Below are 26365 nucleotides of genomic sequence, written 5' to 3' on the forward strand. Positions count from 1 at the left end.
CATATTTACCATTTGTATTTCTATTCTTCATTCTTGATGTTCCAAAGTTTTACCTGGTATCATTTTCTTTTGGTCTGAATATATTTCATTAGCAATTCTTCTAGAGAAAGTCTTCTGATGATGAATTTTCCTAGTTTTCCTTTATCTGAGATTGGTTTTATTTCACCTTCAATCTTAAAGAATAGAATTCTGGCTGACAGTTCTTTCCTTTCAGCACATTGAAAAATATGCTCCTTCCCTTTGACTTCCATGGCTTCTGATGAGAACTCCAGTTAGAATCATCATTTGTTGTATTAGTTTGCTAGGGCTGCCTTGACAAAGCACCAAGACTGGATGGCTTAAACAACAAATATTTATTTTCTCACAATTTTGGAGTCTAGAAGTCTGAGATCAGGGTCATAGCGGGGTTAAATTCTTCTAAGGCCTCTCTCTTTGGCTCGTAGATGGCCATCTTCTCCCTGTGTCTTCATATGGTCTTTTCTCTGTGTGTGTCTATGTCCAAATCTCTTCTTCTTATATGGACACCAGTCATATTAGATTAGGACCTACCCTACTTACCTCATTTTAACTTAATTATCCCTTTAAAGACACTATTTCCAAATAGGGTTACATTCTGAGGTACTGGGGGTTAGGACTTCTACATATGAATTTTTTGGAGATACAATTCAGCCCGTTACATTCATTTATAGGTAATGCATCATTTTTCTCTGGCTTCTTTCAAAATTGTTTTGTTTTTAGCTTTCAGCAGTCTAATTATGGTATATCTGGCACAGATTTCTTTTAATTTGTCTTGTTTGGAGTTTGCTGAGCTTCTGGAATCTCCTTGGATTTGTCCCATGTGTGAGCTACTCAGTGGTCAGTTTAGGACATGGGTTGTAGTCTGTTTGCTAGTTCAGGTTTCAAAGTCTTTGGTATTCTGAATAGGATCTAATCCATATACATGCAGCTCAGGGATAAGCCCAGGTTTTGATGAACATCATGGTGTCACTTTCCCGTGCTTCTCTCTCCCTGTTACATTCTTGGACCCCTGTGCCTGTACAGCCAGCTATTTTGGTGGGGTACCAGCAAACTCCCTCAAGCTCAGCTACTTTCCTCAGTGTCTTCATTATCCAGAGGAAACTCAGCCCTCTTTCTTTGCCCAGGTAACTTTATCCTGCTCTAGTAGATCAATGAGTCTGCTGCCGAAGAAGACATCCAACTGGGCAATTATTTCCTACTTTCTCCTCCTTTCAGGCAGCCCTAATAGGCCACCATTACTTGGCTTTAGTAGGGAAACTCTACCCTTCTCCCACGAACAGGATCAAGAAAAGCCATTGAAGTCTACTCCTAAATTAAGGATTCATGACTCTGCCTTCTCCAGCCATTTAAATATAAACTCAGAAAGGAGGATGGGCTAGAGTGATAATTGACAGTAGCAGTCAGTTTCACAATCTCAGGGCAACAAGTTAAACTCATCACCCTTTTAAACAGGCATGTATGAATTTTTCAGAAATAGTGTTGGGAAAATTGGCTAACCATTTCAAAAAATAATTTAAAATTCTACATCATAATCTATATCAAACTATATTCAATATATATTTAAAATGTAAATGTAAAAATTCATAAAATATAAGGAGGCAATGTTTAGGGATGGGGATGGTCTTCCTAAAATATAAAGCATGTGGAGGGAAACTTTATCATAACAAGATATGTTCCTTGAGGAAAATACAAATGAAGAGAAAAATGTGTAATCAAAAACGTATAATTCCACTATACAAAGATAATGGCCTATTAACATTTTGGAGTATATCTTTTTATGTTTCCAGTTTCTTCTCTCTCTCTCTTCTCATCATCATATGTTGAATCTGCTTTTCTCAGCAATATATCACAAACATCTTTAAGAGACTCAATATCTTCTTTTTAATATTTGTGTAAGAATCAATTGCATATATGTACCAAATTTTGTACAAGTTGGTAGGTAATTGGGTTGCTTCTAATTTTCACTATGAAAACCCACACTGTAAAGAATATCTTTGTCTCCAGGATAAATTTTTAAAAGTAGAATTGTTGGCTCAAAGGAAACATTTTAAGACTTTTGTTTTTCTTTTTACTTTGTACCAAGTTGACCTTCAAAGTATCTATAAATTTACACACTTAACAATGATGCATAAGAGTTACTCTTTCTTCATCATTGCCAACAATTATTATTAATATTTCTTTCCATCTTTGCCAATATGATAGGCAAAAGTTGACACCCAGTTTTAATTTTATTTTCTGTAATTTCTAATGATGTCGAATATTTTAAAATTTCATCAGTTTATAGCTACATCTTTGACCCACCTGAAATTTATTTTGGTATAGACTGTGAGCTAACAATTTAGTTCAGATGGCTAGCCAGTTGTCCCAATACTATTTACCGAATAATCTTTCCTCTTCCTATTGATATGAAATGCCATATTCATCATATAGTAAATTATCTTATTCTTAATTTTTTTCTGGACTTGCTATTCTATTCCACTGTTCTAGATGCCCAGACTGATTCCAGTACCAATTTGTTTAGTTACACTAATTTCATAATAAAATTTTCTACCCCTTTATGAATATTTATTCTAAAAATTCCCACATTATTCTTGCCTATTTTTATTCCATAAACCTATATAATTAGTTTTTCAACTTGTAAAAAAAGTCCTATTGGGATTTTGATTCCCATTTCATTAAATATATGCATCAATTTGTAGATAATTGTCAACTTTTATATATTGTCTTTATATTTATGAATATGTTATATTTCATCATTAAAATATTATTTTCTATTCTTATATGCAGTTTTGCTATTTAAAAATGTCTTTCAGTAAACATAAAAATCATTATATAGACATTTTTATATGTCATTCAATAACCATGTAAAAACAAGAAGTGAGTTGTAATACTCAAAGATACACCAAAATATTAATACTGACTATTTCTATTTTTTGGGATTATAAGGTGTTGTTTTATTCCATGAACTTTTTTTTGTTTTATTCCATGAAATTTTTTTAACAGTTTTATTGATATATCATACAATTCACCCATTTAAAGTGTACAATTCAATTTTAATATGTGTACAGGGTTGTGTATCCATCATCATCTAGTTTTTGAACACTTTCATAACCCCCCCAAAAAACTTCATACCCAATAGCATTCACTTCCTATTTACCCTCAACTCTCATAGCCTTAGGCAATCATTAATCTACTTTCTGTGTCTATAGATTGGCCTATGCTGGACACTTCATATAAACAGAATTATATATGTGGTCTTTTGTGACTGGCTTCTTTTACTTAGCATATATCTTCAAGGTTAATCCCTATTGTAGCGTGCATCAGCACTTCGTTTCTTCTCATGGCTGAATAATGACCTATTGTATGGCTGTACCACATATTATTTATCCATTCACTGGTTGGTAGACATGTGGATTGTTTTTGCTTTATGGCTATTATGAATAATGCTGCAATGAACATTCATTAACATGTTTTTGTATGGATGCTTGTTTTCAATTCTCTTGGGTATATACTTAGGAGTGAAATTGCTAGGTCATATGGTAATGCTATGTTTAACTTTTTGAGTAACTGCCTGAGTAACTGCCAGACTGTTTTTCAAAGTGGCTGCTCCATTTTACATTATCATCAGCAGTATATGAGGGTTCTGATTTCTCCACATCCTTGCCAACACTTGTTATCATCTGTTGTTTTTATTTTGGCCATCCTAGTGTGTAAAGAGATAGGCCATTTTGATATCTTTTCTTAATACTCTATAATGCTTACATACTTTTTTTTTAATGGCCAAAACTCCCATATTCATAAAAGCAAAACATTATGACATGAGTACCTTGGAATTAAATGCTTACCTCTGTTTACACAGTGTCCTGAAACACTTCTGGATAGACAGACATTGAACAATCTTAAAATGGACATGTTTATAACCACAGATATGCAATTGTATGTGAAGAAAAATGACATCGCTGGTTCCAATGATATTTTATGGTTTTTTTTAAAGGAAGTAGACAGTTCCTAATTTTTTAGCACCTCTGTTAGTACTTCACATTCCTGTGAAATTTTGAAGTGACTTTTCAGAGATTGAGGATTATCATCAATAATCTCATTTTTAAACTATTTTTTGCTCCCATCCTCTTATTTTCGTTCCTTTCTCTAATTCATTTCATGCCCAGCACCCAGTTGTCTAATATTTTAAGCACACAACTACATCACATCACACTTCTTTAAAACAATTATCTTCGCTTTGTTTGTGTTATCCCTAATTTGTGGAAAGAGTACAGAGTAAGGGGTTTTATGATGCAGATTACCCAAATATAGCAAATCCAAATATAGAATTTGAATTGCTGTCTAATTCAAAGTGTTGTAAAGAAATAGCTGATGCAAGTATATTCTACCTGTAGCTGTCTATCTATCTATCTACCATCTATAATACGTGGGGACTATTGAGATTAGTGTAACCTGAGATTATATATCAATATAAAATTATATTGATCAGTATTTTGTTGGTTATGGTATACTCTGTCTATAAATTCATCTTATGGTTTTGAAATACAAATGAGAAAAAAGGAGGAGGCATTTTCAAAATTACTGCAGGTCTGTTTTATCTAGTAGTGGCAGCAATGTCAAATTATTTTCAGGGAAGAATTCCTACTTCTGTTTAGGAAGTATCCAAATGGGCCTTTCAATTACACTAATATAAAGTAGGTACACTTCCAAACGCCTTTAGAGAGACTGTAAAGTTCTGGTAACCTGAATGTGATGTCAAGTATTCCAACTTGGTCATGCAAATTGCTGTGTGTGCTTGAGATTATGTAGGATTATGTAGCTTGCTTTTTGAAAGGGAGATGGAAGTGGGAAAAATAATTTCCTGGGTGCAGACAAACGGCAAAAAGTGCTTTAATAGTTCATATTTATGGGAAGAATGGCGCTTTGGGAGTACTGGGAGACAATACTCTGAGATGGACACTGTAGTGGCAATGGAGAATCCTTTCCAGAAGGCTTTAAGGTGGGGAGATATTGGCTGAGGGGAATGAGAACAGGATATGAAACATATTGTACACACTCCTGATGCATGGACTGTAATATGAGGCACCCTTCTGAGGACATGTAGAAATAATTGAGTAATATCGTGGAGATGAAGGGATGAGGATGAGTTCCAATGAGCACAAAAGTATGGTTTAGAGCTGTGTTGTTCAATAGAAATTTCTGTGATAATGGAAATGTACTAGATCTATGCTGGCCAATACGATCTAGTAACCACTAGACACGGGTGGCTATTGAACACTTGAAATGTGCCTGTTGTGACTGAGGAACTAATTTTTAAATTTATCTTAATTTTAATTAATTTAAATTTAAACAGCCACATGTGGCTAATTGCTACTTCTTAAACAGTGCAGGTCTAGAATATTAAAAATAAATGTGACATCATATACTTAAAAGTAGTAGAAACATGAACATTTCAATTACACATTTAAGACTGAATCACAAATTGAATTTAAATGTATCTTTATAGTATAGTAACTGGTAAAATAATTTTAAAAAGTATATCTTTTTCCACTGCCTATGAAATAAAATTCAAAATCTTTAGCTGAATATACATAGCTTTCCAAAACTCACTCCCAGGTCACAGTTCCAACCTTAAGTCCAACAATCTAATACAAATGCCTTGTTGATGAAGCCAATCTGGACCATCTGCCATTTCCAAAGAAATGAGGAAACCAAGGTTTAAAGAGATTAGATTACTTGTCCCCAGGTTACACAGGTGATAGATGTTCAAATCTAGGCAGTGTGATTCCAGAGCTCTCACTCTTATCACTATGCCATTTTCCTTATCTTCAAAATAAATGTAATAATAGTACCTACTTTATAAGGTTGCTTGAGGATTAAATGAGATATTTACATGAAGAGCTTGACTTTTACCTGACATGGAACAAGCGCTCATTGAAAATTAGCTATTGTTGTTGATGCTACATGGCATTGTGGCTTACAATACTTATTAATTTCAGTGTTACAACTCAGAATGAAACAAAGGAAACACATTTTCATTTTTAAGAACCATAAGCTATTTTTGCTCGTGACCTATATTACTTTGACTAGGATTATAACATTTACAGAGATCTCAAATAAAAATTAGCTCATGGATTAGCTTTATACCACCCTGGAAAAGTTTCACAACCCCAAAGCTACATGAATTGTAAAGAAGTGAAATGGCTTAGCAAAGTGCTAGGGCACTGAAATAACATCATTTCAAAAAGTACACATGAACATAAACCAAAAAACAGAATACATGAAGAACAGTCACTAAAAGACATAGTGGACTGTAAACGAAAATTATTCTCAAACAGGATCATTCCTCCTGCCTTTTTATCATGGAGAAAACAAAATGTAAAAAAGAGGCAATGAAATGCATTTGCAAGAAGCCAGACATGTAAGGTTATTCAGCTTGTTTCTCTAGCAGAGATACACTGGCCTAACTATGCTCTTGAGTGTGCATAGTAAAATTATTATTTGCTTTTACAAAGTATGTAGCTCTGACCATAAGTAACTGCAACATAAATATAGGCTTTACTATGAAATATAATTTAAGAATTCTGTCATCAGTTTAGATATACATCACTGAATTTCTCCCACCAAAAAAAAAAAAAAGGATTTAAGAAAAAATGTAGTTTTCACTGGGATTTTTGTGCTCATGAGAAGTATTTAGAAGGGAAAAATATTTGTAAAAAGTGAAAATATAAAAAGAGAACATGCACATTAATAGTTTTTAATATTCATTGATTATTTGGAATGTTCCATATGTGTCTTAGAAAACTGAGGCAATGCTTATGAGATTGTGCTATAAATATTGATTGTTTTAGTAGTGTAATATAAACTCTAAAAACAAGATGCCTGGTAGATAAAATCTATAAAATAAATAAATAAAATCTAATAACAAGATGCCTTGCATGCATGTCATGACTTATTTCCTCAGAGCTTTTCCTCTTCTTTACCGATCGGTATAAGGAATTTTATATATCCCAGATTGTAAGAAAAATAAACCAAACATATTGCTAAGGCTTTCAGAGCTAGACAGAAAATTCAATGAACTCATTTTAATCAAAGTTAAACAATTGGGTGAAATTCCTTATGTTAGTGTTAGTTTTATATTTTTCTAGATATTATAAAATACGATTTTATTTTGTGGATTTGACTGCAGTAGATTCTTGAGTAGACAATGTCAGAGGAGTTATTTGACCCTAACTTTATTTTGCAACCTTTCATTATGTAAGGGGTTGGATTAAATTAAGACAATACTTCGTGTAATATTAATTGGCTTTCTTGAACTTTTATTTGGAATTTTTTACAATTGAGACACTGCCTAAAGTTTAACAGTACAGAATTTTAAAGCAAAAGAAATGAAAAGAATCCTTCTTTGAGAGAATTTCAATTTCTATATATTATTTAAAAGCCCGAAGGTATCTGACTTTTTCTTTATGACCTTATTTACTTTTTTGCAAAATCTTTCCCCAAGTCTTCCATAAGGCCTGTTAAGGTAAATCAAAGAATAACCTAAAGTTAGTCAGTCAGTGCTTTTAACCTTTGAACTGCTGTAAATGCAAATATAAGAAATTTGTTACAATGATGCATTTAGATCAGGTCAAAAAGGTAACGTGGTTGAATGTGTTTATTTTTCTTTGCAGTTGTGATATGGTTGAATGTTTTTTCTTTAAGCTCTCTGCTTCTATCACTTCATATCAGTTGAGAAGATTCAGTATTTTCAGAACTGAAGATTAAACACTACTAAGCACTAAAATTCTTTATTTAACTGAACAGTGAAAGAAAAAAAATCCAAGTTTCGTTCACACATTTGTGACCTCACTTTAGACCTTTATTTTTACGTTAAATCCAAATGTGTTGAATCTAAAGTCAAAACAATATACTTTGTTCTGCTCAGGATTGAAATAGGTTATGCTGGACCCGATTTGTAATAGATTTTAATATGTGTCTCATATCAGCCTATCTTTTGCTAATAGGTTTGTAAGCTTCTATTTTTCTTTACCACTGCAACCAATAAACACTACTATTACAGGAAATATAGTCCTAATACAAGGCAACCTGCCTTTCGTGCTCATCATAAAAAATGTGTAATATGAGCATGCTGTGTACACAATCAACCCTTCCATTCTAGGAGAAAAAAGGGAAGAAAGATGATAAATTGGTGCATGGAAGTCTTTGTGGCACTAAATGACTCGAAGTAGTGAGATATTATAATTCAGGGCACAATAGTAGCCCAACTGTTTGAAATTTTGTATTATACTATATTAAATTTTTAGTTATCTGCTGTTGGTTTGGATATTATCTAAGATTCAGAATTAGCATTCACAAGGAAGCACCCAAGCATACAAATCATAAAAAAAAAAAAAAACTAAAAACTGCAACAGTACAAGTTGATTTCCCAAGGATGCAAAGAGAATAATTTTCTACAGATGAAGCATACCTTTATGCACTCTATTGAAAATTAGGCATGATGTTATACATTCATGATACATCTTGCAGCTCCTCAAGTACAAAGAGTGGGTTAGAACTAAAGTGTAAATCATATGCTTGTTTTTGGATTGGTTTATCTAATCCTTTATACATATATTCGTCCCATTGTAAAATAGAGATGTGATTTTCCTTTCACAAGTCTAACTAAATCTTCACATTATGCAAATACACATCTGTTCAAAAAACAAAGCTAAAGAAACAATACACATTTACTACAAAACAACAAAGATTTCAAGGATATCAGAGAGTAATTTTGTTTTTGCTTTATTTGTTTCAGCTGCATCAAGGTCTAATAGTGATGTATTTTACTACTGTTCTCCAAACAATAAAAAAATTTCCTTTAGAGTTATTGACCATAATATAAGCAACATACTTAAAGATAGTTATTTTAAACAAACAAACCTCAAAGGCAAACTAATTAAGTATCTTTTACATATTAGTAACCTATAAAAAAGGGAAAGCTAATATGAGAAACAGAGCTTGAACACACACCCAGCCACCAAATGATTTTATCAGTTCCTACTCCCATCAACAGTGGGTTCAAATATAAATGCTGTTCATCATTAGGATTATTTAAAATGAGGCCCCTAGAATATTCCACTTCAAGCTTGTTTTGCCTTGGCAAATATTTAAATCTTTGTCTCCACCCCCAGCCCCAGGGTATTAGAAATGTTGATTTTTAATATGGAATTTTCCCTTCTCTTCACTTGAGTAATTTAGTATTGTGACAGACCCCTTAATTAATCAAACAATCAACATATATTTTTAGTGCCTACTATTGTAAGGCATTGTATTCAAAGGAGACAAGGTGAATCATTTTATCAATGAGTCTAAACAAGGAAAAGGAAAATACATGGAGATTGAAATACACCTAGAAAATGAGTAAGAAGAGAGCTTTAGAGTGACTGATGATATTCCCTTTGCGGATACCTGTGTAATGAAGAAATTTGGGGTTTATTTTTCAAAATATAACCTCTTTATTAAAGGAATTAATTTTGTTCCTGAGATAATTAAGAAAGCAATTATATGGATCTAATCAATTGTGTTCTCTATCATTCATTCAACAAGTATTTATCAAACATCACACTGTGCTAATCCTTAATTTTATCCTTCAAATTTTAACACAATTATACAATTTGGTATGAAATACTATTGTTGTAAAAAATACTTGCAGATAAAGCTACTTTAAAAACTGGATTCCCTGAAAACGTGGGGAAAATTACTACGCTTTTCGATTTTTCAAAAAGATCAGAAACCTCAATACAAGCATACTATTTTCACCAGATACCCCTAAAAAGGTTTTAATTACTAAATTCTATTAAATATTCAAGATCCAATTTTAAGAAGAGGCAGTACAAAAAAAAACAAGCTTATAAAATATTAGGAGTTAATTGTGCACGTTACAGAAAGGTGTTTCAACTTCACAAAATAATATAGTGTAGGATTCACGTAGACAGCTTACTGAATATACATATTGTATTGTTATTTTCCCTTTCAGTATTAAAACTTCTATGTTAAGCAAGACATGCCATGAACTCAGCGTTAGATGAAACGCAGAGCAACTTCCTACACTATGCAAGAGATACCATTTAAATGCTCCTGAAAGTGTTCATTTAACCTTAACACTTTTAGTGCAAGAGTGCATGTTCTGTTTTAGTTTGGTTTCAATTTCTTCATTCTAGTGAGCATCACATTATATATGTTATATAATTTGGCAGCTTTAAGAAGGCAAGAAGATTAGGTCCTTTGAGAAACACTAAAATATTTTTGCAACATTTTTGCTAATGGTATTTCCATGGACAGTGACACCTTCTTTCATTTGGAAAGACAATATTCCTCTCTTACACACAGGCACACACATGCACACATACACCTATCCCAAAAAACAAGTGTTTGAATAGAGACTTAGCGACACAACGACTTAATGAGAATTATTAGGTTTCACATAGTCATGAGCTAGGACTTTCCACACCTATAGCTCTGATACTTATAAGCCATGCATTTATCTATAAGATTAAATCAGTCTTCTCTGAAGGCTGATCAATTTACCAGCAGAAGTGCCGCTAGCCAGAGCTGTCCAGTTTTCTTATCCCCCGTTGGAACCACTAGGGGGCATGTCTGTCCATAAATCTAAAGATCAACAATTGACTTGACCTTGGAAGCCAAGTAAGTAAACTTTTACTTTCAGTAGGTCAGGAATTTCTATACTGTAACTGATTTACAAGTTTACTCTAATTTATTCCAGTGCTTCCTGGATAAAATGTTAGGCAGGCAGATTTCCATGCACAGAAAAAATTGGAATAGAAGAAAAAATAATTTTCACTTTAACATGTTTCTCAGTAGTGGTTGCTCAGAAGAGACACATGTTTTATCTAATACAGAAGGGTTTATGTAGTAGAATATTGTGTTTTCTTTATCGTAGCTTAACAAAATACGTGTATATTGTATAGGTACAAAAGACTAACTCTATTTGATTTTCCTCTAGAGGGTTTGATTTGGAAAGAATAATGATGACTATAAGCCATCTAACGTTGTTTTTGGATTTCTGTTTAGAAATGGAATTAGCAAGGTCAAGGTTGGTGCAGATTCAAAACACAGCAGTAATAACCACCAACAAAAGAACACTGAATTAAAATTACACTATCCACGTGTTTAGTTTTTTTCATTATTGTTTTCTAATAATTAATAATGAGTGCATTTTTTGTGATGATTTTCTTAGCTAAATAATTTTAATCGTATCATTTCTTTCCTAATTTTATAAGTGTAGATATTCAAAAACAGTGATATCAATTCTTTGTACTCTAGATGCCTACAGATCTTTGGATCAAAGCTGAAGAGGCCTCAAAAATAATAGGCTGGAAATGTGAGACTGAGAAGGGGTGGAATAAGGGGAAAGTAGCCAGAACTGCAGAAGTTACATTTTATTCTAATCAATATGTGTATGAAATTGTACTTTCAGTTTGAGATTCTTTTATCTGCCAGTTTGCTATCAACTATTTCTACACGATTTCAGATTCAGTCACCTTTGTATCAATAACTTGTAAAATCCTTGGAGTTAGGGATATAATCTTTTGTGGTTGGGGTTAGAAGGGGAGAACTAATGTTTGTTTAGCATCAAATATGTTTCAAGCATTTTACAAATATCTGATTTAACTTTCAGGATAACCCCCAGAAGTGGGGAATAATGCTATCCCTAACTTACCGATAAGGAAACTGTGGCTGAGAGAGAGTTAAGTCCTTTGCACAGACCACAAAGTTAAGGAGTACAAGATCTGGTATTGCAAACTGTTCAACCTCACTCCAGATTCCATATTCTTTCATTTCACCCCAAGCTAACTGGCCAATATGGAGATAGAATTTAAAACTTTGACCTTATTAGTACCATATTCCTAATTTATTATACCCTTGCTACTCCAAGTGTGGTCCAAAACCCGTAATTATCGGCATCACCTGGGAGTTTGTTAGACATGGAAATTCTTAGGCTCACTCCAGACCTGCTGAAATTAGAAACTCCATTTTAACAATTTCAGCAGGTTATTTGTAAGTATGTTAGAGTTTGAGAAGCACCATTTTATACAACTTGACTGGATATATCAGTCTCTGCTTCTGAACAGTTTGTAGATATAATGCTGAGGACTCCTTTTCAAGGCCTTTTTTATTTGCAGATCTTTTACTTAGTATTTAAGATAGACTAGTGGAGATCATTGAAATAATTCTAACATGGTGTCTCAATATGAAAATCGGTTTAACTACCCTCTCCCCCAACTTTTGGCCTCTATTTTGTATTTTTGTTATTATTATTACAGCTGTATAGAAAATGTACAAAATTTAATAGCTTATTGGGATTATTTTATTTCCAACTTCTCATGAGGTCTAATGCACTTCATGGAATGATTGTATAGAATGAGTAGTACAGAACCTCAACTATGGTGTCTTCAAGTGTATTTTCATCTGTAAGTCTACCTGTGATACAAATGGCAATAGATTTCTTCTGTACATGCCTTAAAAACAGCCTAACAAGCCCATGAACTCATTAATTAAAGCCATCTATAATCATGCTCATAATGTATTGGCTTCCCTCCTCAACTTATTTTTTGGAAGAAAGTTGAAGGTACAAAGCTTGTTGCAATCACCACTGTACTTCAACTTTAATTTCTGCTTCTCCAAACTTGACCTAAAACTTGCTGATCACCAGCTCTTTATTTTGTCACTTCCTTAGTCTATTTTTGATTAATATTACTGTTAGTCTTTTTGTCAAGCTAGCAAACTGCCTTCACTTTATATTTCTGGTCATAAAAATATCTTTGGTACTCTCCTATTTAAAGTGCTGTTGAGTATATCTGTTTAGATAATTTTCTCAGTGTTCTCTAGGTATTACCACACACATACATGACTTATCACGTTCTATTGGATTCAACGTCTTAACACTGAAAAATGAAGTATAGAAACTTTACCTTCCATTTAGCTTCCAATAAATTCCCCACTTTTATAATGTAATTGTCTTAAGTATTTCCTCTGCATACATTGAGTAACACATAGATGGTATAATAATTTTTGCTTCAACCATAAAATATTACTAAAGAAATTCATGTGGTGAAGTATAGTCTGTTAACTTCTCTTTTTTTTTTTTTGTGAGGAAGATCAGCCCTGAGCTAACATCCATGCTCATCCTCCTCTTTTTGCTGAGGAAGACTGGCTCTGAGCTAACAGCTATTGCCAATCCTCCTCCTTTCCCCCCACCACAAAGCCCCAGTAGACAGTTGTACGTCATAGTTGCACGTCTTTCTATGTCCTTCTAGTTGCTGTATGTGGGACGTGGCCTCAGCATGGCCGGAGAAGTGGAGCCTCGGTGCACGCCTGGGATCCGAACCCGGGCCGCCAGTAGCAGATTGCGTGCACTTAACCGCTAAGCCAGGGGGCCGGCCCTGTTAACTTCTCTTTTTACCCAGTCCATTGTTCTTTCTTTGGTGAAGGATCAAGTCTTAATCTATTATCATTATCTTTCTGTTTGATGAAGTTCCTTTAGCCATTCTTCAAGGGTGGATCTGATAGCAACAAATTCTTAGCATACCTTCATTTAAGAATGTCTCTATTTTCTCTTCATTTCTTAAGAATACTTTTATATGTTCTAGTTTGCTGTTGATAGTTCTTTTCTTTCACCACTGAAAAATGTTGTTCCACTTCCTTCCATCCACCATGATTCCAGATGAAAAATCCTCAGTTATTCAAATTTTGTTTCTCCTACAGGTAATGCATCGTTTCTCTCTGACTCTTTCAATTTTATTCCTTTATTATTTTACCTATGTGAAATTAATCCAATGTAAAATTAATAATTTAAATTGAACAATTCAATGGCATTTAGTATATTCACAATGTTGTGGAACCACCACCTCTATTTTGTTGCAAAATATTGTCATCTCCTTAAAAGGAAATTCCATGTGCAATAAGCAGTTACTACCCATTCCTGCCTTGCCACAGACCCTGGCAACTACCAATCTGCTGTCTGTTTATATGGATTTACCTATTCTTGATATTTCATATAACTGGAATCATGCATGTGTGAGCTTTTGTGTCTGGCTTCTTCCACTCAGTGTAATGTTTTCAAGGTTCACCCATGTTTTAGCATGTATCAGTACTTCTTTCATGTATATATATGACTTACAGATGAATATATATGAAAAATAGATATATTAAATATAAATAAATATAAATTAAATATAAATAAATATTAATATATATGAAATATATAATATATATATTTATTAAGACTATTTCTTAGAGCAGTTTTAGGTTCACAGCAAAATTGAGGAGAAGGTACAGAGATTTCTTGTATACTCCCTGCTCCCACATATACACAGCCTCTGCGTTATCAACATCCCCCATTAGAGTGGTACATTTGTTACAGTCAATGAACCTGCATTGACACAGCATAATCACTCAAAGTCCATAGTTTACATTAGGGTTCACTCTTGGTGTTTTACAATCTGGAGGTAGAATAAATGTGTAACAACATGTATCCCTCATTACGGTATTATGCAGAGCATTTCCACTGCCCAAAAAACGTCAATGCTGTGCCTATTCATTCCTCCCCCACCAACTCCAGTCAACCATTGATCTTTTCCCTGTCTTCATAGTTTTGGCTTTTCCAGAATGTCATATAGTTAGAATTATACAGTATGTAGCCTTTTCAAACTGGCTTCTTTCAATTAGTAGTATGTATTTAAGGTTCCGCCATGGTTTTTCATGGCTTGGTAGCTCATTTCTTTTTAGCGTTGACTAGTATTCCATTGTCTGGATATACTACAGTATATTTATCCATTCACATACTAAAGGATAGCTTGGTTGTTTCTAAGTTTTGGCAATTATTAATAAAGCTGCTATAAACATCTGTGTGCAGATGTTTGTGTGGACATAAGTTTTAACTTCTTTGGGTAAATACCAAGGTGGGTAAATACCAAAGAGAGTAATTGCTGGATCTTATGGTAAGAGGATGTTTAGTTTTGTAAGAAAGTGCCACACTACCTTCCAAAGTAGCTATACCATTTTACGTTCCCACCAATGATGAATGAGAGTTCCTGTTGCTCCACAGCCACACCAGTATTTGGTGTTGTCTGTGTTCCAGATTTTGGCTATCCTAATGAGTGTGTAGTGGTATCTCATTGTTATTTTAATTTGCATTTCCTCAATGACTTATGATGTGGAGCATCTTTTCGTATGCCTCTTTACCATTTGTTTATCTCTTTTGTTCATGTTTTAATTGGGTTGTTTATTTTCTTGACAGTTAGTGTTAAGAGTTCTTTTTATATTTTGGATAATAGTCTTTTATCAGATGTGTCTTTTGCAAATATTTTCTCCCAGACTGTGGCTTATCATCTTCTCATTCTCTTGATATTATCTTTTGCAGATTAGAAGTTTTTAACTTTGATGAAGTCCACCTTATCAATTATTTCTTTCATGGATCGTGCCTTGGGTGTTGTATCTAAAACATCATCGCATACCCAAGGTCATCTAGGTTTTCTTCTATATTATCTTTTAGGAGTTCTGTATTTTTGCATTTTACATTTAGGTCTGTATCTATTTTGAGTTAATTATCATGAAGGGTGTAACATCTGTGTCTAGATTCATTTTGGTACACGTAGATGTTCAATTGTTCCAGTACTGTTCATTGAAAGGACTATCTTTGTTTCATTGTATTGTCTTTGCTTCTTTGTCAAAGATCAGTTGACTATATTTATGTGGGTCAATTTGTGTGCTCTTTATTCTGATCCATTGATCTATTCGTCTACTCTTTTGCAGATACCACACTGTCTTGATTAAGCTTTATAGTAAGTCTTGAAGTCAGGTAGTTTCAGTCTTCTAACTTTGTTGTTTTCTTTCAATATTGTATTGGCTCTTCTGGATCTTTTGTCTTTCCACATAAACTTTACAATCAGTTTGTCAATATCCACAAAATAACTTGCTGGGAGTTTGATTGGGATTGTATTGAATCTATAGATCAGTTTGGGAAGAACTGACATCTTGACAATATTGAGTCTTCCTATCCATGAATATGAAACATGTCTCCATTTATGTAGTTCATCTTTCATTTCTTTCATCAATGTTTTGTAGTTTTCCTCATATAGATCTTGTACATATTTTGTTAGATTTATACCTAAGTATTTCAGTTTTGGGGGTATTAATGTAAATGATATTGTGTTTTTAATTTCAAATTTCGCTTGTTCATTGCTGATATATATGAAAGCAATTAACTTTTGTATATTATCCTTGTATCCTGTAACCTTGCTATAATCACTTATTTGTTCCAGGAATGTTTTTTTTGTTGATTCTTTTGGATTTTCTACAGATGACCATGCCATCTATGAACAAAGTTTTATTTTTCCCTTTCCAATCTGTATACCTTTTATTTCCTTTTCTTGTCGTATTGCATTAGCTAGAACTCCCAGTATGATGTTGAAAAGAAGTGGTGAGAGGGGACATCCTTACTTTGTCCCTGATCTTAGTGGGGAAGCTTTGTTTCTCACGGTCAAGTATCATGTTAACTGTAGGATTTTTGTAGATATTCTTTATCAAGTAGAAGTTCCCCTCTATTCCTAGTTCATTGAGTTTTTGTCATGAGTGGGTGTTGAATTTTGTCAAGTGCTTTTTCTGCATCTATTGATATAATCAAGTGATTTTTCTTTTTTAGCTTGTTGATGTGATGGATTACACTATTTGATTTTCAAATGTTGAACCAGCCTTGTGTACTGGGATGAATCCCACTTGGTCTTGGTGTATAATTTTTTTTTATACATTGTTGGATTTGATTTGTTCATATTTTTTTGAGGAATTTTGCACCTATATTCGTAAGAGATATTGGTCTGTAGTTTTCTTGTAATGTCTTTGTCTGGTTTTTGTACTAGGGTAATGCTGGTATCATAGAATGAGTTTTCAATTATTGAGTCTATTTCTATCCTTTAAAAGAGATTGTAGAGAATTGGTATAATTTATTCCTTAAATGTTTGGTAGAATTCATCAATTAACCCGTCTGAGCCTGGTGCTTTCTGTTTTGGAAAGTTATGAATTATTGATTTAATTTTATTAATAGAGGTCTATTCAGATTTTCTAGTTCTTTTTGTGTGAGCTTTATCAAATTGTGTCTTTCAAGGAATTGGTCCATTTCATCTGGTTTATCAAATTTGTGCACATAGAATTGTTCATAGTACTCCTTTATTATTCATGGGATTTGTAGCAATGTATCCTTTTTCATTTCTGATATCTGCAAAATTCTGTCTTCTCTTTGTTTTAAACAGTTTTATTTATTTCTTTCTTTATTTGTTTATTTATTTATTTATTTATTTATTTATTTATTTATTTATTTAGTGAGGAAGATCAGCCCTGAGCTAACATCCATGCTAATCCTCCTCTTTTTGCTGAGGAAGACCGGCTCTGAGCTAACATCTATTGCCAATCTTCCTCCTTTTTTTTTTTCCCCAAAGCCCCAGTAGATAGTTGTATGTCATAGTTGCACAGCCTTCTAGTTGCTGTACATGGGACGCGGCCTCAGCATGGCCAGACAAGCGGTGCGTCGGTGCTCGCCCGGGATCCAAACCCGGGCCGCCAGTAGCGGAGCACACGTACTTAACCACTAAGCCATGGGGCAGGCCCAGGCAAACTTCTGTCTTCTGTCTTATTTTCTTAGTGAACCTTGCTAGAAACATCAATTTTGTTGAGCTTTTCAAAGAACCAACTTTTGGTTTTGTTGATTTTCTCTATAGACTTTTCTGTTTTCAGTTTTATTGATTTTTGCTCTAATTTTTATTTTTCTTCTACTTTGCATTTAATTTGCTCTTCTTTTTATAGTTTTTTAGGGTAGAAGATTATATTATTGATTTTAGATGTTTCTTCTTTTGTAATATATGTATTCAATGCTATAAATTTCCCTCTGAGCTCTGCTTTTGCTGTATTCCACAAATTTTGATAAATTGTATTTTCATTTTCATTTACTTCAAAATATCTTAAAATTTCGTCTGAAATCCATGTGTTATTTAGAAATGTGCTGTTTAATCACCAATTATTTTGAGTTTTTCAGCTATCTTTCTGTTATTGATTTCTGGTTTAATTTCATGGTGGTCTAAGAGAAGACATTGTTTAATTTCTATACTTTTAAATTGTTAAGGTGTGCTTTTGATGTTAAGTGCATAAATATTAAGGTTTGTTATGTCTTCTGTGAGAATTGACCCCTTTATTATTATTAAGTAATACCCCTCTTTGTTCCTGATAACTTTCCTTGCTCTGAAGTCTGCTCTGTCTAAAATTAATATTTCTATTCCCACTTCCTTTGATGACTGTTAGCATTGTATATCTTTCTGCATCCCTTTACTTTTAATCCATATAGGTCTTTACATTTAAAGTAGGTTTCTTTTTTCTTTTCTTTTTTTTCAGGTGTACATCATTGTACTTCTATTTCTGCATAGATTACATCATGTTCACCACCAAAATACTAATTACAACCCATCACCACACACTTGTACTGAATTATCCTTTTCACCCTCCTCCCTCCCCCCTTCCCCTCTGGTAACCACCAATCCAATCTCTGTCCCTATGTCTTTGTTTATTGTTGCTATTATCTACTACTTAATGAAGGAAATCATACGGTATTTGACCTTCTCCCTCTGGCTTATTTCACTTTGCATTATACCCTCAATGTCCATCCATGTTGTCACAAATGGCTGGATTTCATCGTTTCTTATGGCTGAGTAGTATTTCGTTGTGTATATATACCACAGCTTCTTTAGCCATTCGTCCCTTGATGGGTAAAGTAGGTTTCTTGTAGACAACACTTAGATGGGTCTTGTTTTTTTTTTTTTTGCCTTCTGTTTTTCACTTCTAGTTTCACTCCATTGTGACTGGAAAAGATATGTCACATGATTTCAACTTTTTGTATTTATTGAGATATATTTTTTTTGCCTAACATTTGATCTGTCATTTAGAATGGTCTATATGAACTTAAGGAGAATGTGTATTCTTCTGTTCTTGGGTTGAGTGTCCTATTTACCTGTTGGTTCTAGGTGGTTTATAGTGTTGTTTAATTCCTCTATTTCCTTACTGATCTTCTGTCAAGATTTTCTATTTGTTATTGAAAGTGGGGTTATAAAATCTCCAACTATTATTGTAGAACTGTCTATTTCTCCCTTTAATTCTGTCAATGATTCCCTTATATATTTTGAAACTGTTGTTTGATGTGTATGTATTATACTCATTTAATCTTCTTGATAAATTGACACTTTTGTCAATATGCTATATCCCTCTTTCTCATATAATAATTTTTTTACTCAGCCTATTTTTTTATTATAGCCACTCTAGCTCTTGTGATTACTATTTTCATGGAACATCTTCTTCTATCCTTTCACTTTCAAGCTATTTGTATCTTTGGATCCATAGTGACTCTTGTGTAGACAGCAGATAATTAGATTCTATTTTTTTTATCCATTCTTCCTTTTGTGTATATTTTATCGTATTTTCTTCATGTGTACTATGGGGATTACATTTAATATCCTAAATTTATGAAAGGTATAACATTCTAGCTTGAGTTGATATCAACTTAGTTTCAATAGCATACAGAATCACTGCTTCCATACAGCTCCATTCATCCCCCTTTACGTTGTTATTGTGTTGATTATATCTTTATTTGTTGTTTGACCATTAACAGATTTATAATTAGTTTGATATATTTTAATTTTATATCATATAGGAAATAAAAACAGAAGTTATGAACTACAAATACAATAATACCAGCTCTTATATTTACCTATGTAGTGACCTTTAACGTGTTATTTCTTCATATGGTTTTGAGTTACTGCCTACTGTCCTTTTATTTCAGCCTGATGGATTCGCTTAGCATTTCTTATGGTATAGGTCTACTAGTGATAAACTTCCTCAGCTTTTTTTGTTCTGGGAATGTATTAATTTCTCCTTCCTTTTTGAAGGATTCTTTTGCCAGATACGTATTCTTGATTGACTGCTTTTTTTTCTCTCAGCACTTTAAAAATATCATCCTACTGCCTTCTGTCCTCCATGAATGCTGTTGAGAAATCTGACATTAATTTTATTGAGGATCCCTTGAACATGACAAGTCACTAGATAATTTCAATTCACGTACCTTCAAGTTCAATGATTCTTTCTTCTGCCTGCTCAAATCTGCGATTGAAAGCTTCTAGTGAGATTTCATTTCAGTTATTGTACTTTTCATCTCCAGAATTTCTGTTTGGCTCCTTTTTATATAATTTATCTCTTTATTGATATTCTCTACTTGTTTTTGCATTGATCTCCTGATTTCCTTTAGTTCTTTGTTCATATTTTCCTTTAGCTATTTGAGCATATTTAAACAGGTAATTTAAAGTCCTTTTCTACTATGTTTAACGTGTTTGTTTCCTCAAGGGCAGTCTCTCTTAAGTTTATCTGTGAGTGGGCCATCATTGCTTTTTTTCTTTCCATGCTTTGAATTTTTTGTTGCAAACCAGACATTTTTGATATTACAATGTGGTAATTGTGAAATAAGATTCTTCCCCTTCCTCAGTCTTTCATTTTGTTGCTGTAGCTTTTGTTTAGTGGCTTTTTTAAAAGTATTTTTATAATGTCTGTATTATTTATTATGTATTGTCTCTGAAGTCTTTGTTCCTTTAGTTTGTGTTTTGACAGAGATTTACTTGAATGCTAGTAGCCAAATAAAAGGGAAAGATGGGAAAGAATAAAAAATAAAAGAAATATTATTTTAGTCTTTGCAGCTTGGCTCTATGCTGGAGCATTCTTTTAACGCTTAGCTAGGTTATTTACAATTCTGTCTTAGCTCTCACTTCCTGCCTGTACTGAGCCTAATAATCAATCAGAGTTGAAATCTTAGGATCTTCTCAGGTCTTTTATGAGCATGTGTCCTACCCTGGGCCTGCACATGGCTTTCTAGATTTCCTGTTATATTAAGTATGTTTTCAATGCTCTAATTCTCCAAAGAATCTCTCTCCCTGGCTTTTCTTCCCCGACATTTTGTGTATTTATTGTTTGCCTCAGCTGTAATCTTTCGTCTCAGGTGGCAGTGGGTTATTCATTTGCCTGTTGCTGTTTTTGAGTGATGCCCTCTGGGTGCCCACTTTTCTGCCCTAAGAGAGTTCTACATTAAGCAAAATAAATCAAGTCTTTCAGGCAGATCCCAGACAGGTTAGAAAAGATAAACACAATGACTTGCAAATAAAATGTGCTCTGCTCCCTCTGGAACCAGCGTCTGGAATCTCATCCTGGGGACTTCTGCAGCCATCTTAAGACTACTCCTATGCTGGAAGGAGGCTGGGTAAGAGCAAGTAAAATATCACAAAATGTTCCTACCATCATTCAGTTGGCTTTATTTTGATTCAGTGTTTGTTTGTTGTAAACCCTTGATTGCTTTCCAGAGTTTTGACAAAGTTGATTCTGACTGTTTTGCTTGATTTTCCAATGTTTCTGTGTAGAGAGAGACTCTTAGAGCTACTACTATGCCATTTTTGCTGATACAATTCTCAAGATTTTTTCTTTGTCTTTATTTTTCAGATATTTGACTATGATGGGTCCCTGCATGGCTTTGTTTGGGTGTAATCTATTGGGAGTTCACTCAACCTCTTGAATCTGTAGGTTTACATCTTTTGCTGAATTGGGGAAGTTTTCTGCCATTTTTTCTTTAAACACTCTTTCAGTCCCACTCTGTTTCTCCTTTTATTCTGATAAAATGTTAGATCTTTTGTTATTGTTCTAGAGATCATTGAAATTTTGTTCATTTTTTTCAGTCTATTTTTTCTCTGCTGTTTAGACTGAATAAATTCTATTGATCCATCTTCAAATTCACTAGGTCTGTTCTCTTGTCATCTCCAGTCTACTAGTGAGTAGAGTTTTTCATTTTTGTCATTGCATTTCTTAGTTCTATAATTTCCGTTTGGATTTTATTACAACTTCTTTTTCTTTGCTGAGATTATCTATTTTTCATTTGTTTTAAGAGAATTTGTAATTGACTGTTGAAGCTTTTTTATGACTGATGTCTTAAAATGCTTTTCAGATAATTCTAACATGATTCATCTCAGTGTTATCATCAATTGATTGTTTTTTCTCATTCAAATTGTGGGTTTCTTGGTTCTTGGCGTAATGAGTGATTTTTAATTGTGTCTTAGACATACTGGTTCTTATATTAGACTTTTGAACCTATTTAAAACTTCTATTTTAGCAGGCACTGACCCTGTTTAGGTTTAGTATGTACATTCTGGCCTATTTTTGTGGACTTTAGTTCCAATAATAATTTAGTTTTCTAAATTCTTGCAATGCTATTCTGGTCTGCTTCATTGATCCAAAGCCACTGGGACTCCCACTCAGTCCCTGATAACGCCAACTGTCAGTACAGAAGGTGCTTCCCTGTGCCTGCACTCAGCTATTTTACTCATTATAAGAGTAAATAAAAACTTAATTTTCCATACTGTCAAAATGGAAAGAGACTATTTTCCCTTTTTTTTCCTTACATCTTTTCTATGAGAAATATCCTGGTTGTGAATTCTTTCTCTAAACTAACCTTTTGCTATGCACATACATCTTTTTAGAGGCTTAGTAACCCTCTTGCCAAGTTTACTTGGCATTCCTTGCCTAGGAATGTTTTTCAAGTATGTGAGAGTCATCCTTTTGAAATGTAAACATTTACAAAGATAGCACCTCTAGTTCCCTGCCACAGTGGGAATTTAACCTAGCCACCTTGTTCTGAGCAGTGACCATCTGCTTGTCATAGAGATAAGAAATTTTAATATACCTTTGGAGAAATGCAATTAACTAAAACAAATGGTTATCTTAATTCCCAAGTAAACTTAGGATGAACTTTATAAAATAAATTGTAGCAAAATGATGGTGTTAAGTCCTGTTAGAGATGACTTGAGAACATATGTACATAATAGGTTGTGACTGGCTGTATAAACAAAGTAGAATTTCTTTGGTTTACCTAGGAGGCATTGTAATCTGGATATGCTTATTCAATAGTAAAACTTCTTTCTGTCTTTTCTACATTTTGTGAAGATTCTCTGGATTTGCAGGATTGTTATTTCTCCAAAACCATACACCCATGACCTGGCTATGATTCTATGAATATTGAAATAACATGCACTTGCCAGAATTGAGCCAGAGAAAGTGCACTTCATCTCCAGGTGTTAATTAGTTGGCATTCCAAACCCACTGGATCCTCCTGAGTGACCTCCTCCCTAAACTACAGTGTTCCAAATTCCAACTACTGTGTTATCCTGGACTCCTGCCAATGTGAAATGAAAATACCCTGTAACAGTAAAATAACAACCCAACAAACAAATGCACGTCCAAAAGGAGGAAATGTAAAACAAAGAGGCTATTGGCTAGAGGAAATATATTTTTGTACTCTTATGCTAGATCAAATTAACAAAATCTGCTCTACTTTTCTAGTTTTACTTTATTTGTTCTACTTTAAACTTATTTAGCATACTCTCAGGAGTACTTTTAACTTTTGACTCTTCCATCATGATTAAAAGCAGGTGACACTTTGGAACATGGAATCTCCTGTAAGAATTGGAGTTTAGCTCAAGTTCTGCATAGGTTTTATATTATGCAAGTGGATACTTGTGCCATGCTTCTACACCAGAGTTCCTAGAAAAATCACTTTGAATTTTTGATAGGGAAATTACTGGAAAATAAATTACTGTATAAAATTTAGATTTTTCAAATTAAAAAAATATACAATATGCTCTAATAACTTTATGGAGAAATATCTTTTTTTCTTTTAATAATTATTAAAGATAAAATATGCTCACACTCTTTTCCCATTTGTTAACAAACTACAACGTTAAAAAAGTGAAACATTTAAAATTAATTAAAAATTTTATTAGCATCATTCAAATTTTCTTTGCCAGTCACTTTCATGTTATAAAATCTGAGTTTTAATTAAAGTGGTATTAAAGAAAGTTCTAGTTCACGAAAAATTGAAACAAATGGGGTTTGTTACAAGAAAAAGACAAATGTTCATACAGGAGCTGCAATGCACCCTAACAGCAAATACCAATTTCCAGTATCACTTAGGTGACTATAAAATCAGTACTCATTCAAGTTGAACTACTTGTAGCTTCCACATGCATAGTGCAGTCAGAATTTAAGATTACAGTGAGTACTATGAGGCACCGAAAGACTATGAAGTGCCTTGTGAATCAAAAGAAGTTTAATTTATATATAGTCTAATACTATAGTTAAGTCTATTTAAATGCTTTATAATTTTATTAATTATATACTCTTCTGGAAATATGGTAGAATGTGTTTGGGACCAAGAATCTCCTCCCTGAGTTCCCTGTAAAATTGATAAAATCGAATTGAAAAAAGTTCTATGCATTCTGTTGGGTTGAAAAAATTAGATACTTATTTCTGATCCTGGTATAAATTGATACAATCTTTTTTTTCCTGATAGGTTGGGTTCATTTATTTTCTGGAGCCTACATAGTAATTTCTCTCAGCACCTAAAGTAACTCAGGTTGTTACCGTAGTTTACTCGATTGTTGATACCAATAGTCCTTCAGCAGTCATCAAAGGGCCACACCCTGAATCCTGCTTTGCCTCAAAAATTTTCAGGCAATGTGGATGAGCCCCCAACTAACATTCCCTTTTTTATCTAAAATGAAATTCTACTTATCAAGGATGCTTCCAATGGACCGTACCGAAATGTGTCTTTGAGTTGCTTGGTCTCACACCTTGAGGGAAAAACTAGCATTTGTTGAATAACTGCTATGTGCTAACAATCTATGCATGCTGCAGGAAATCTGCTTTGATAGCAATAAATAACAGACTTGACATTGGAGAAAATTGAGTCAGTGATGCCAAGGACAATATTTTGAGCCAATGTAAGAATACAGAGGAAAAGAATAAAGGGAGAAAAAGAGAGAAAGATAACGGACACAGAAGATAGATTATAAAAATCCTATTGGTAAATAATAGATATTAGTAAAGAACAAAGAAAAAATGTATAAAATCAAATAATCAGAGAATAAAACTGCTATTGCATCTTAAGATATACATGAAACAAGTGAAATTAATGGACAGGCATCTATACTATTAAAGTGTGTTTCCAGTATAATTTATAAGAGTAGTTCGGTAAGGCCAAAAGGCAGGCTAGAAGCAAAGGAGAAACTAAACCCCTAGGAAATGGTAGATAATAGGAAGATAGTAGGAAGTTACCAATGGACTATGTGGACAGAGCTCTTGAGAATGCAACTTTAATCAGAGACCAAGTGTGCATGGGGAGGAGGGAAAGAGCATATACCGAGTCCAGCTTGGCCAAATATGGAGAATAGGTGGGCATATAAGAAAACACATTGCATGGAAAGATCACAGTCTCAGGAGTAAGAGAGACTCAGATTTAAAATATTGTCACTTTCACTTGCTACCAGTGAGACCTTGGAAATTTACTTAATTTCTCTAGACTTTATCCTAGATTTCTGGTTATATATCTATAAAATGCAGATAATACTGATGTAGCAGCAGTTTTGAAGATAGCAACTAGGATTCCAGTTGTGGATATCTGCTTCTGAAGGGAACAAAGAGGACCTTGTTCCCAAGGAATTGTGTTTGTCTGCTTTAACTTGTCTGAGCGTTCCGTAAAAGACTATGCAAGATACTTGCCTTTGTTTCACCCAATTCAGAACTCTCTCAGGGCAGAAGAGCAGCTAAGCAGAGGGCATTCCTTGAAATGAACAATCTGCTGCCCCTGAGGCACAAGATTACAGTAAGGGCAAAAACAGACATGATGAAAACCTAGTAGAAATACTGGGGAAAGAGTTACTTTAAGGAATAAGCACTTTGAAATGTTCTCCTGTAAAACAGGGAATCTAGAGAGCCAAGTGAATGCCTAGGGCAGGAAGAATGGTCAGAAAATGCAAGATGAACCTAAGCTTTCACCTATGGCTGGTTTTTAGGCTCAGTGCAAGCAAGAAATGAAGGCTAAGATAAATTTGTAAATGGTGTGGCTAAGCCTTGAAAGAGTACCCCAAAATAGAGGCATTCTGCAAAGATAAAAAGTATTTCTTTTCTTTTCTTTTTTTTGGCTCTCTGCTTTAAGTAAATCTCTGTTAAACAATTAGCTGACCACAAGCTAAAGGAATCAAGACTTCATAGACCAAACACAACAAAAATATAATCTTTAAAATATAATTTAGAATGTCATTAAACAAACAAAAAACTACAACCCACAGCAAGCAACAACAAACCCTGAGGCGGGTAAAGATTCTGATTTCTAGGAGCCGGCCCCGTGGCATAGTGGTTAAGTGCGTGTGCTCCACTGCTGGCG

This window comes from Diceros bicornis, chromosome X (genome assembly GCF_020826845.1).
Source record: "Diceros bicornis minor isolate mBicDic1 chromosome X, mDicBic1.mat.cur, whole genome shotgun sequence".
NCBI classification, from domain to species: domain Eukaryota; kingdom Metazoa; phylum Chordata; class Mammalia; order Perissodactyla; family Rhinocerotidae; genus Diceros; species Diceros bicornis.